The 11,162-nt window shown below is 43.2% G+C and overlaps 1 protein-coding gene across 1 annotated transcript in view; it reads right to left on the reverse strand.

Moving 5' to 3' along the window:
- SLC16A1 (solute carrier family 16 (monocarboxylate transporter), member 1) overlaps window positions 1-10,190 on the reverse strand; it is a 32,062-nt gene extending 21,872 nt beyond the window's left edge. The window contains exon 1 of the mRNA XM_006763020.2: window positions 10,002-10,190. The gene's annotated coding sequence lies outside the window, so the exon portion shown is untranslated. The remainder of the gene's footprint in view (window positions 1-10,001) is intronic.
- Window positions 10,191-11,162: the final 972 nt, after the last annotated feature.

Here is an 11,162-nt window from a genome sequence, read left to right on the forward strand (position 1 = left end):
CCCTATCTAGCATTTTACGGCCCCAAGATTTTTATTGTTTTGTGTAGCAGGGGAAGGAGCCGCAAAGCATTCCAGATGACTCCCCCCATTGGTAGAACAGGGAGGAGAGCGCTGGGTGCAGGGAGGGGACCTCAGCTGGGATCCTCCTGGTGTGGGGAAGGGGCCCAGCCTGGGCCCGGTGGGGAGCTTAGGGAGTCCGGCTAAGCAGGCGCTGGTTCATACCAACCCTTACTCTGCCATCTTCCTCCAGTTCTTCAAGCTAAATCCCCTGCCCCACCTGTCTGGGGGAACGGGCTCTGGGTGATCTCCCTGAGCTCAGACTGTAGACCCAGAGACCTCAAGGAAGAGTGCCCGGCCGGGCCTGGGCAAGGGCCAGTGCAGAACTACCAGGGCAGAGTTGCTTAGCAAGCGCAGCTCTTGGGCAGTGGGGGTGGCCAGCCAAGCCAAGTCTGGCTTCAGTAGGGCCAGTGGGAGCCTGAGGCCACCCCAACCCCCACAGGTCCAGGGCGGATGGTGGCTCAGTGGAGAGGAGTGTCTCCATGCATGGTGCCCAGGGGTGGCTGTGAGCTGCTGCAACCCTGCCCCATGCTTCAGGGAGCAGGAGAAGGCTCGCAGCCACCAGCACCCTAGGCTGCACCGCCTGTGCCTCAGCCTGCCAGGTTGGCAGGGTCCAGAGCAGGTGAGCTGTTCCCTTCCCCCATTGGTAGAACAGGGAGGAGAGCGCTGGGTGCAGGGAGGGGACCTCAGGTGGGATCCTCCTGGTGTGGGGAAGGGGCCCAGCCTGGGCCCAGTGGGGAACTTAGGAAGTCTCTGGGCCCGGTGGGGAGCTTAGGGAGTCCGGCTAAGCAGGCGCTGGTTCATACCAACCCTTACTCTGCCATCTTCCTCCAGTTCTTCAAGCTAAATCCCCTGCCCCACCTGTCTGGGGGAACGGGCTCTGGGTGATCTCCCTGAGCTCAGACTGTAGACCCAGAGACCTCAAGGAAGAGTGCCCGGCCGGGCCCAGGAAGGGGCCGGTGCAGAACTACCAAGACAGAGTTGCTTTGGTGTCTCCGTGAAGTTTGCAACTGACCCAAGGAGGAAACCCAAGAGGGGAAAGGCCAGGAGGCATGAATTGCCAGCACTTTAGCCACTCGAAAACAGCTCCACTTGGAATGTGAGGTGGTTGTATGTTCAGCTGAGGAGTGAGGGGGCTGAACTCCACCGTCGCTGGGCTCCTGTCAGTCCGAAGCCCAAGTGTCCACCACAACAAGAACAGAGCGAGGGGCCTGGAGGAAGGGAGGACAATTGAAGAAAACCGTGTCTAGACTTTCCCCAGCCCTCTCCTTCTTTCTGCTGCCTACAAGAGCCCCAGGCCTGGCCACCGTTCTGTCTCCACCTTTTAGTACCTTATTCTCCAAAACCTGATCAGCCAGTTGCCTTCCACAGAGGGATGCCAGACTGCGGCTTAGGCCCGCTCCCCACAGGGACATCAGTAGGACATCCTGTGAGGGCTCCCAGACTGTTAGAGGGGGCAGGCTGGGCTGAGGGATGCTGCCAAGTGCACAAATTTTTGTGCATTGGGCCTCTAGTTTTTTTATAAGTAGAAAGAGAATGCTCAAAAATAACATTAAGTAGTAGTATAGTATAGTAAATACAGTTGACCCTTGAACTGAGCAGGTCCACTTATAAACAGATATTTTTCAATTGACCCATGTAGTTCAAACCTAAGTTCAAGAATCAACTCCGCAGTTGAGAATCTGTATGTGCAGGGCTAACTGTAGTTATACGTAGATTTTCAACTATGTGGGAGGTTGGTGCCTCTAATGCCTGCATTGTTCAAGGGTCAACTGTACATAACCAGTAACATAGTTGTTTATTATCAAGTACTATGCATAACTAATTTTATGTGGTATACTTTTATACGACTGGCAGAGCAGATTTGTTAACACCAGCTCACAAAACATATGCGTAATGTGCTACAATCTTATGATGACTATGATGTTACTAGGTAACAGGAATTTTTCAGCTCCATTATAATCTTACTAGAGGCCCAGTGCACAACATTCGTACACTGGGGGCAGGAAGAGGGGTCCCTCAGCCCAGCCTGCACCCTTCCGCAGTCTGGGACCCCTCTGGGGATGTCCGACTGCTGGCATAGGCTCAATCCCTGCAGTCGGGAGAGGCTCCTGCTACCACTGCTGCACTTGCCAGCCATGAGCCCAACTTCTGGCTGAGTGGGCTGACCACCAGGGGGCAGCTCCTGCGTTGAGTGTCTACTCCCTGGTGGTCACTGCGTGTCATAGTGACCAGTCATTCCCCTGTTTGGTCAATTTGCATATTAGGGTTTTATTATATAGGATGAGACCACTGTCATATCTGCAGTCTGTCGTTGACTGAAATGTCTTTATGTGGCACATGACCATATACAAACTAGATGGCTGATGAAAAGCTGAAGTCCCTAGGGGAGAAGAGAATATGAAAGAAGTTTATTTCCTCTTAGGAGAAGTTTAATCAGTATGAGTAGACATTTCCAAGTAATTGCTAACCTCACTAGAAATGCAGATCGGTTGTCAAAAAAGTACAGTTTGTATAGTCAGAATTGCTGGCTTGTCCTGATTTCAGGTACTTGGCCCATCAGAGGATCCTTAAGCTTGTTCCCTATGTGACAACAGTGTCACAACCTAAAATAATATTCTTTTCCTTGGAACTGTAGTCTTGATGAGTAAGCTTTACTCCTAGCATGCATATCAGTATATTACACATCATTACCAAGAGTTCATAGTTTACCTTAGGCTTTCACTATTGGTATTGTACATTATAGGTTTGGATTAATTTATAATGATATGGATCCACCTGTATAGTATCATAATGAGTAGTTTAGAGAGAAAGGAAGGGAGGGGGAGAAAGAGAATCATCAATGTGAGAGCAGAACATGGATCAGCTGCCTCCTGCAGGATGGAGCATGCAACCCCAGCATGTGGCCTGACCGGAATTGAACCAATGACCTTTTGGTGCACAGGCGAACGTTCTACCAAGTTATCCACATCAGCCAGGGCTGGACAGTCCATTTTTAAATCAATCAAACAAAATTTATTTCTGTCAAAGCCATACCTTATTTTCATTGAAATAAATGTGTTGATAAACATTCCTGTGATAACTATCTCACTTTCTAAACCTAATTCTAACTTAGAAAATAGAGAAGGAAGGAGATTGTTGTTCATATGGAATAAGGTCCTGCCTAACCCCCTTTTTTGATTTCTATCATGGGACTTTTTTCCTTTGGGACTATGCACTCTGAAATGTTCCCTTCTTTATGGGGTGGGGGAGAATAGAGATTTTTATAGCCTGGGGCAGCGAACCACAGTAAGAATTAGGATAGATGAAAGCTATAACTTTATTTTGTAGTGGAGGTAAGGGCTTTTGGATAAAGCGAAGTGGAAAAGGAGAAGCAGCCTAGCCAATGTGGCTCAGTGACTGAGCATCAACCCCTGAACCAGATCACAGTTTGATTCCTGTTCAGGGCACATGCCCGGGTTGCGGGCTTATTCCCCAGTGGGGGTCATGCAGGAAGTAGTTGAACAATAATTCTCTCTCTCTCTCTCAAATCAATAATAAAAATGTATATATAATAAAAAAAAGAGAAAAGGATAAGCAGAAGACTTCAGGCATTTATTTTTAGGAGAGATGATTTTTAGGTATGGGTACATCTGAATCTGAAAATCTGGAGAATAATTCCCTTAAAAATATAACCCACTTTAAAGATTAAAGATCTCTGTCCTTGGATTCAGGTGGGATAAAAATATTTATATGTTGAAACTTCCTAAAATTTCTCTTACAATAAAAAAGCTAACAACTCAGTTCTGCTAAGGGAGACAGTCCGGATTTTAAATTTATATTAAATAGAACTATACCAGGCATTAATTTTATGAGTTTTCCCTTTGTCTAAGTATGAATAAAGAAAAAAGCACTTGAAATCTTCCAATCAAAGAGCCACTAAAAAGATTAATTCATCTCAGAGTGTTTACACATAGAGGGAGACACACAGACGGTAGAGCTATTTAACACGTCAAACTGACTCAATCAGCTAACACATGCTGGACATGATTAAACCTTGAGCTTAACTGCCAGCTATGATTAGTCCCAGGCAGTTAAAGCAGTAACAGTTTTTAGTCCCTAAGACTTGCCTCATCAAGTTCATAATACCTTATTCCATAGTGTCAAAATTAGATTTAAAACTTTAAAGCTTTAAAGATTCAGAAGCAAACAAGAAGTAAAAGATATAAGAGCATCGAATTTTGAAAAAACAAAACACACACACACACTTCAAAAAACCAGACAGGGATTCAACACAATCTGCCACCATCTGACAAATGGCTGTCCTTATTAATTTCAAAATTCTGAGGGTATGTAATAGAAAAAAAGTGTAATATCATTATCAAAACATGTTATTTTCTTTTAAGTTGACCAAATCTCAGCTATAAACAAAAGGGTTCATTCAAGAAGTAAATTATGACAGCAGGTCCTTTTGTACAGTATTCAAAGTCCATTGAGAAGAGGCAGTCCTCAAGTCCAGAGGCTAAGAGATTAAACTTTAAGATTTTAATCCTCACAATGAGCATAGCAGCCTTTCTATTAGATTAGCTATGTATTTTATGGGGAGATTAAAAAAAACAACTGATGACAAAGTGCATCAATCTGCCTCATAAAAGTACAATGGGAAACAATAACCCTAACTTTCCTTGGCAATGATGGTGGTGAACCATTTTTAGAGAACCTATTTTCTCTCTTTTTTTCATAACTCAGGAATTGTCCAAATAAACTAATCCGGAAAGTCAAAGTTGTGCTCCGTACCCTCCATGCTCTGCCCATTCAGGGAGAAGGCCCTGTGAACATGAGGACAGATCTGGGCGATGCTTCTACAAGCCAAGGAATGCCAAGACTGCCAGCAAACGACCAGAAGCTAGGAAAGAAGCATGGGCAGATCTTTATCCAGCCCTCAGAAGGAACAAACCCTGCTCAAACCTTTATCTCAGATTTCTAGACTCCAGAACTGTGAGATAATAAATATCTGTGGTTTCGGCAGTGTAGAGGGGGAGGCAGAAAGTATCTAAAATCAATAATCTTAAAAGAATTTGTTACTAAGTACATACCAGTTTTTGGATTGAAATTCACTTGGAAACATTTAAATCCAGAAAGACCCATTTACTGAAGCTATTTCTGCTAAAGTAGCAAGTCTACTGTGCTTTATAACTGGCAGTTTCATGGCTTACAGAACCACCTCCCCAAGGTAGATTCCTAGATTCAAGGTCCAAGGAACCTTACTTTCTTTTGTAGTCTTTTTCATTTTGAAATTGATTAGAGTGAAGAAAAAATTTTTTAAAAAAAACCAAACAAACCAGAAAACACCAGTGAATAGAACTACTGTAGCTGGCTAGCCAATCGGCAGTTATGAAATGTACAGTTTTGATCAAACTGTATATAAACAACCTAAAAATATGTAAACCTGGCTCTACAAACTTCCAACTGTTTGTATCTCCCTTATCATTCCAATCAAATCCAACACACATAACAAGAATTCAAATACACTGTATTATCCTTGAATTTAACTGTTTGCTAACCAGAATGCTTAAAGCAGGATTTTGGGTCTATCTTTCAGACTATATGAAAATTGATTCTGGATCTTATTTTTATTTAGCTGATATTTATGATCCTTAAAGACATCATTATTTTAGTTACCAAAAATTTGCAGATTTTTTATTATTTACATGGGCAGACCATCCTACCAGTAAATGATATAGTATATTTCTTTTTAAGACAACAGATCTCAAAATTTTGGTTTACAATTACCTTAAGCAGATATAGTTGGAAAAGTAAGTATTTTAATAGTTTTTTCAGATAATTGTGGATATTCTTTGATACTGCACTAAAACTTGGTAAGTGATTGTTTCTTAATAATTAGTTACAAGGACTCCAGTCCCGAAGTCCTCAGGTCCTGGAGTGGTCCATAACCACACTTTGAAAATGGCTACTGTGCCCAGCTAGTGTGGCTCAGTGGTTGAGCATTGACCTGTGAACCAGAAGAACACCGTTCAATTCCCCAAACATGCCTGGGTTGCAAGCTCGACCCCACTGGGGGTCGTGCAGGAGGCAGGTGATCGATAATTCTCTCTCATCACTGATGTTTGTTTCTTTCTTTCTCCCTCTCCCTCTCTTCCCCTTACTCTCTGAAATCAATAAAAATATATTTAAAAAAAAAGAAAATGGCTGTTGTTTTAAACCATTAACTCTATGTGATCACAAAGTGACTAAAAAGTGACCAAGATGTATTAATTACCAAAAAGGTGGATGCATATGAATATGGGAAAGGGTGGTAAGAGATGGTATAGAATGGACTAAGCCTTAAGTCTATTTAAACTACATACATATGTATTTTAATAGTTTGATAAAAATTGTAAAGATTTGTATAACTGCTATTATAAAACAAAATAACTAATATTTCCTTTCCTTTAAGAATTCCCTGTAGTCCTCCTCACATTTTCTTATCGTCCTAAATACCATATGTATTCTTAAAGAGTATTTTCTACCCGAACCATGAATTTGTTCAAAGCTTTTCCCAACCATAAAGCTCATAATACATACTTGTCAGGAGCTCTAAGCACCATGAAACACATGAAAACTAACATTTGTAACTGTCCTCATTTCTGCTGTGATCTAGAAAAGGACACTCTGTTTCAAGTAAATATATCATGTGCCAAAGGACAGGTGATGAAATGGAGGGTGTTTGTTAGATCTCAGATCTTTCACCACCTAAAACAAGACAGACAGGTTTCGGAGGTTGGAGGTGGAGGGTTCTCCAACATAAGCTACTAATACCCCCCAATTCCTAGCCTTTCTACCACCTCTGTCCACTGCAGTCTTCTGTACAGATTGTTAAAGTATGACACTTTTCTTTTTTTCTACCTTGTGAACAGCTTTCTATGCAGGACCTTTGCTAAATATTAGCTACTTTTGCTTAGATGAGCAAAGCCAATTTGCCAATAAATTGGAGATATGTGGGCATAAAAATCCAACACTGAGAAAGATTACCAAAGGATGAAATTTAGTGCCACTGCCAAATGACATGTATCAGAAATACTCCTGGCTTGTTTAATGAAATAGTTAAGTTTTCCTATAGGGCATCACTTTTATATCAATACTAGAGGCCCGGTGCACAAAATTAATGCATGGGGGAGGGAGGGTCCCCTCAACCCAGCCTGCACTCTCCAATCCGGGAACCCTCGGACATCCATCTTACAATCTGGGACCGCTGGCTCCTAACTGCTCACCTACCTGTCTGCCTGATCACCCCTAACCGCCTCTGCCTGCCGGCCTGATTACCCCTGATCACCCCACGCAGCCTGCTGTTCAGTCATTTGGTCATACCTCACTAACCCCCCTGCCGGCCTTGTTGCCCCAGGCAGCCTGCTGGTCGTTACTGTTACTGTGATGGCATCCTGGACAATTTGCATATTCCTCTATTATTAGTATAGACTAGTGACCCAGGGCATGGATTTGTGCACATTGAAAGGAAATTAATTAGAAGAAATATTTTAATATCAACAACATAACCCACAGCCGAAGGTGGAATCGCGTGGCCCTGCGAGTAATTGGGTTCCCTCCTCTCTGGTTCTAGGGTGCATCACCTGAGAACCACGGCTGCCAAGTCACCATAGCTCGGCAACTCCTACGTTGACTGTCTGCCCCCTGGTGATCAGTGTGCGTCATATGTACTGGCTGGTAGGAAAGTCACTTAGCTTTTTATATATATATCAATATATCAGTAGTTAGAGCTGCTTCTGCTATTCATGAACAAAGCCAGGCAAGCTATTTCAATGAATGACAAACATGGGAGACTTTGGCTGTTTACAACTAAATTCCATAAAAAAATACAAAATGCCCAAAACTTAATAGGTAAGTAAGAATTACTTGTTTATATTTCTGTTTGATGCACAATTCCAATGAATTTATATTAACTTTAATACTCTACAATAGCCCTATATGATGCTATTGCGACCCACATTTTACAAATGTCAATCCTAATTTTCTTTCTTTCTTTTTTTAAATATATTTTATTGATTTTTTACAGAGAGGAAGGGAGAGGGATAGAAAGTTAGAAACATCAATGAGAGAGAAACATCGATCAGCTGCCTCCTGCACACCACCCACTGGGGATGTGCCCACAACCAAGGTACATGCCCTTGACCGGAATCGAGCCTGGGACCCTTCAGTCCACAGGCCGACGTCCCATCCACTGAGCCAAACTGGTCAGGGCAATCCTAATTTTCTTGTTTTAGAATTGAAGATTAAAGTTTTATATGTAGTATAGAGAAATGATGAAGCTGATCATATTTACAAATGGTTAAACTAATATGCAAACTAAGGTAGTGAAAATATATATGCACGTGTGTGTGTATGTATATATATTTATTTAATCCTCTTTTGTCAATCTCAGCCAGTCATGTTCAATAATAAGAATCTGTAACAGCCGAAACCGGTTTGGCTCAGTGGATAGAGCGTCGGCCTGCGGACTGAAAGGTCCCAGGTTCGATTCCGGTCAAGGGCATGTACCTGGGTTGCGGGCACATCCCCAGTGGGAGATGTGCAGGAGGCAGCTGATCAATGTCTCTCTCTCATCGATGTTTCTAACTCTCTATCTCTCTCCCTTCCTCTCTGTAAAAAATCAATAAAATATATTAAAAAAAAAAGAATCTGTAACAAACATTTAAAAATAATATATATATGTATTGATTGATTAATTTAGGAGAGGAAGAGAAAGATAGAAACATTGAGAAAGAGAGAGACATCAATGATGACAGAGAATCATTGATCAGCTGCCTCCTACATGCCCCACAATGGGGATCCAGCCCACGTGTGGGCATATGCCCTGACCAGGAATTGAACCATGACCTCCTGGTTCATAGGTCGATGCTCAACCACTGAGCCATGCAAGCCAGACTGTAACAAACACTCTTAATTCTTCTTGTAAAACAATGATTTTTGGCATCTATTCATTCAAATATGATTTTATACAAAGGCATAGAAGGGAGAAGTATGGTCCCAATAATATGTAGAAACTCTCAATTCAGGTTCTGGTTTTCCTGATGAGGGTTAGTTTTAATATTTCATTAATGTCCCAAATTCCAACAAAAATATTTCTCCTGCTCTGGCTGGTGTGGCTGAATGGTAGAGCATTGGCCTATGCACTGAAGGGTTGTGGGTTGTGGGTTTGATTCCTGACCAAGGGCACGTACCTGGGTTGTGTTCCCCAACCTTGGTCAGGATGTCTGTGGGAGGCAGCCAATTATAATCTCTCTCACATCGATTTTTCTCTCTCACTTACCCCCCCTTCCATTCTCTCTAAAAATCAATAGAAAAAGTATTCTCAGGTGAGGATTAACAAAATACATATATATATATGTATATTTTCCCTTTAGTAATTCAACTTGAAGATCATGATTTCATGAAAAATTATGAAATACCTGTTAAAATGTTTATTATAAAGAAATTTGAAGAAACTAGCAACTATTTTTACTTCAGTTGACAATCGTCAAAACTCTGAGAACAGAGTTTAGTGATGAAACCCAAGTTAGCATCTTTTATTACTATGGTTATAGCCCCTTATCTCAAAGTAGACTTAAGGGAAAATAGCATGAAAAACATAAATCTCCAGTTTAACTTTGCTCCTAGTGAATTAGGACTTGAGAGAGAGAGAGAGAGAGAGAGGAGAGAGAGAGAGAGAGAGAGAGAGAGAGAGAGAGAGAGAAGGAAGTCCAAGAGCTATTAAACACAACAGCCAAGATGAAAAGTAATATTCTTATAGTAGCAGATTAATTATCTATTTTTGTCTAGAAGTTGGAAGGTATGCACGGCAATTCCAGGTTATATTCTGGAATACCTGTATTGTATTTGTTTTCGACAAAAATATATTGCACAAATCAAGACCTAAGTGGGCCATTTCAAATTATGAATACATGACCTACCTTGTTCCAGAATCTGAAGAAACAGAATGGTTGGATTAAATTGACAAACAGATGTGTTGTTAGGATTGTGCTCTTTATGTTACTTCAAATATAAATGAGTATTTGAATATAACAGGTGGTATTTCTGCTAGAATCTACTTCTCTTCCAGTATTCTGAAGCCTAATGGGGAAAATAAGAAGATTACAATTCATTAAAAGATGAAACAACAAAGAAAGCCTTTTATTTTCTTGCAAAAATCTGAGTTAAACTATTCACTCATAGAAAAAATTAACTCTATACTTAGTTTAACATAAAAAACATCTTAAGTTTTGAGGACTAGAGACAACATATAATATACATTTTATAAATACAGTAGAGGCCCAGTGCACACACGGGTGGGGTCCGGCTGGCCTGGCCCTAATCAGTGGGCTGGGGCTGGGCCTGTTGGGAGGAGCAGACAGGGTGATTGGGGGCCGGATGGCTGGGGGGAGGGGCTAAAGGGAGGGGCTGCGGGTGGGTAGACCGGCCCCACCCCTGAATGGGGGTTCAGTCAGGGGTCAGTGGCTTGGGGAGGGGCTGTGGGAGGTTGGCCGGCTAGCCCCACCCCCAATAGGCGTGGGGGGCCAATTGGGGGTGGAGCTGGCTGGGGGGAGGGGCTGCAGGCCCATCAGGGTGGTAGGGGCTGATCAGGGGTGGGGATGGCCATGGGGAGGGCTGTGGGCTGGCTGGTCCTGCCCCCAAATGGGGTTGGGGGGTTAATCAGGAGCCAGCGGCTGGGGAGGGGCATGGGTGGTTGGCTGGCCTGCCCTGCCCGATTGGAGTGGGGGTGGGGGTGATTGGGAGCAGAGCTGGCTAGGGCGAGGGGCTGCAGGAGGTTAGCCAGCAGCCCTGCCCCCTATTGGGGTAGGGCAGTGGTCAGCAAACTCATTAATCAACAGAGCCAAATATCAACAGTACTTCTTCAAAATAGACTTGCCCAGGCCGAAAACCGACTTCTGCGCAGGGGCCACAAAGTTTTAATCGCACTATATGCACGCCCGCATGTGGTATTTTGTGGAAGAGCCACACTCAAGGGGCCAAAGAGGCGCATGTGGCTCGCTAGCCGCAGTTAGCCAACCATGGGAGTAGGGGAAGGCAATTAGGGGCGGAGCCAGCCGGGGGGACGGGCTGCAGGCCGATGG

The sequence above is a fragment of the Myotis davidii genome, unplaced genomic scaffold (genome assembly GCF_000327345.1).
Source record: "Myotis davidii unplaced genomic scaffold, ASM32734v1 scaffold217, whole genome shotgun sequence".
Classification (NCBI taxonomy): Eukaryota; Metazoa; Chordata; class Mammalia; order Chiroptera; family Vespertilionidae; genus Myotis; species Myotis davidii.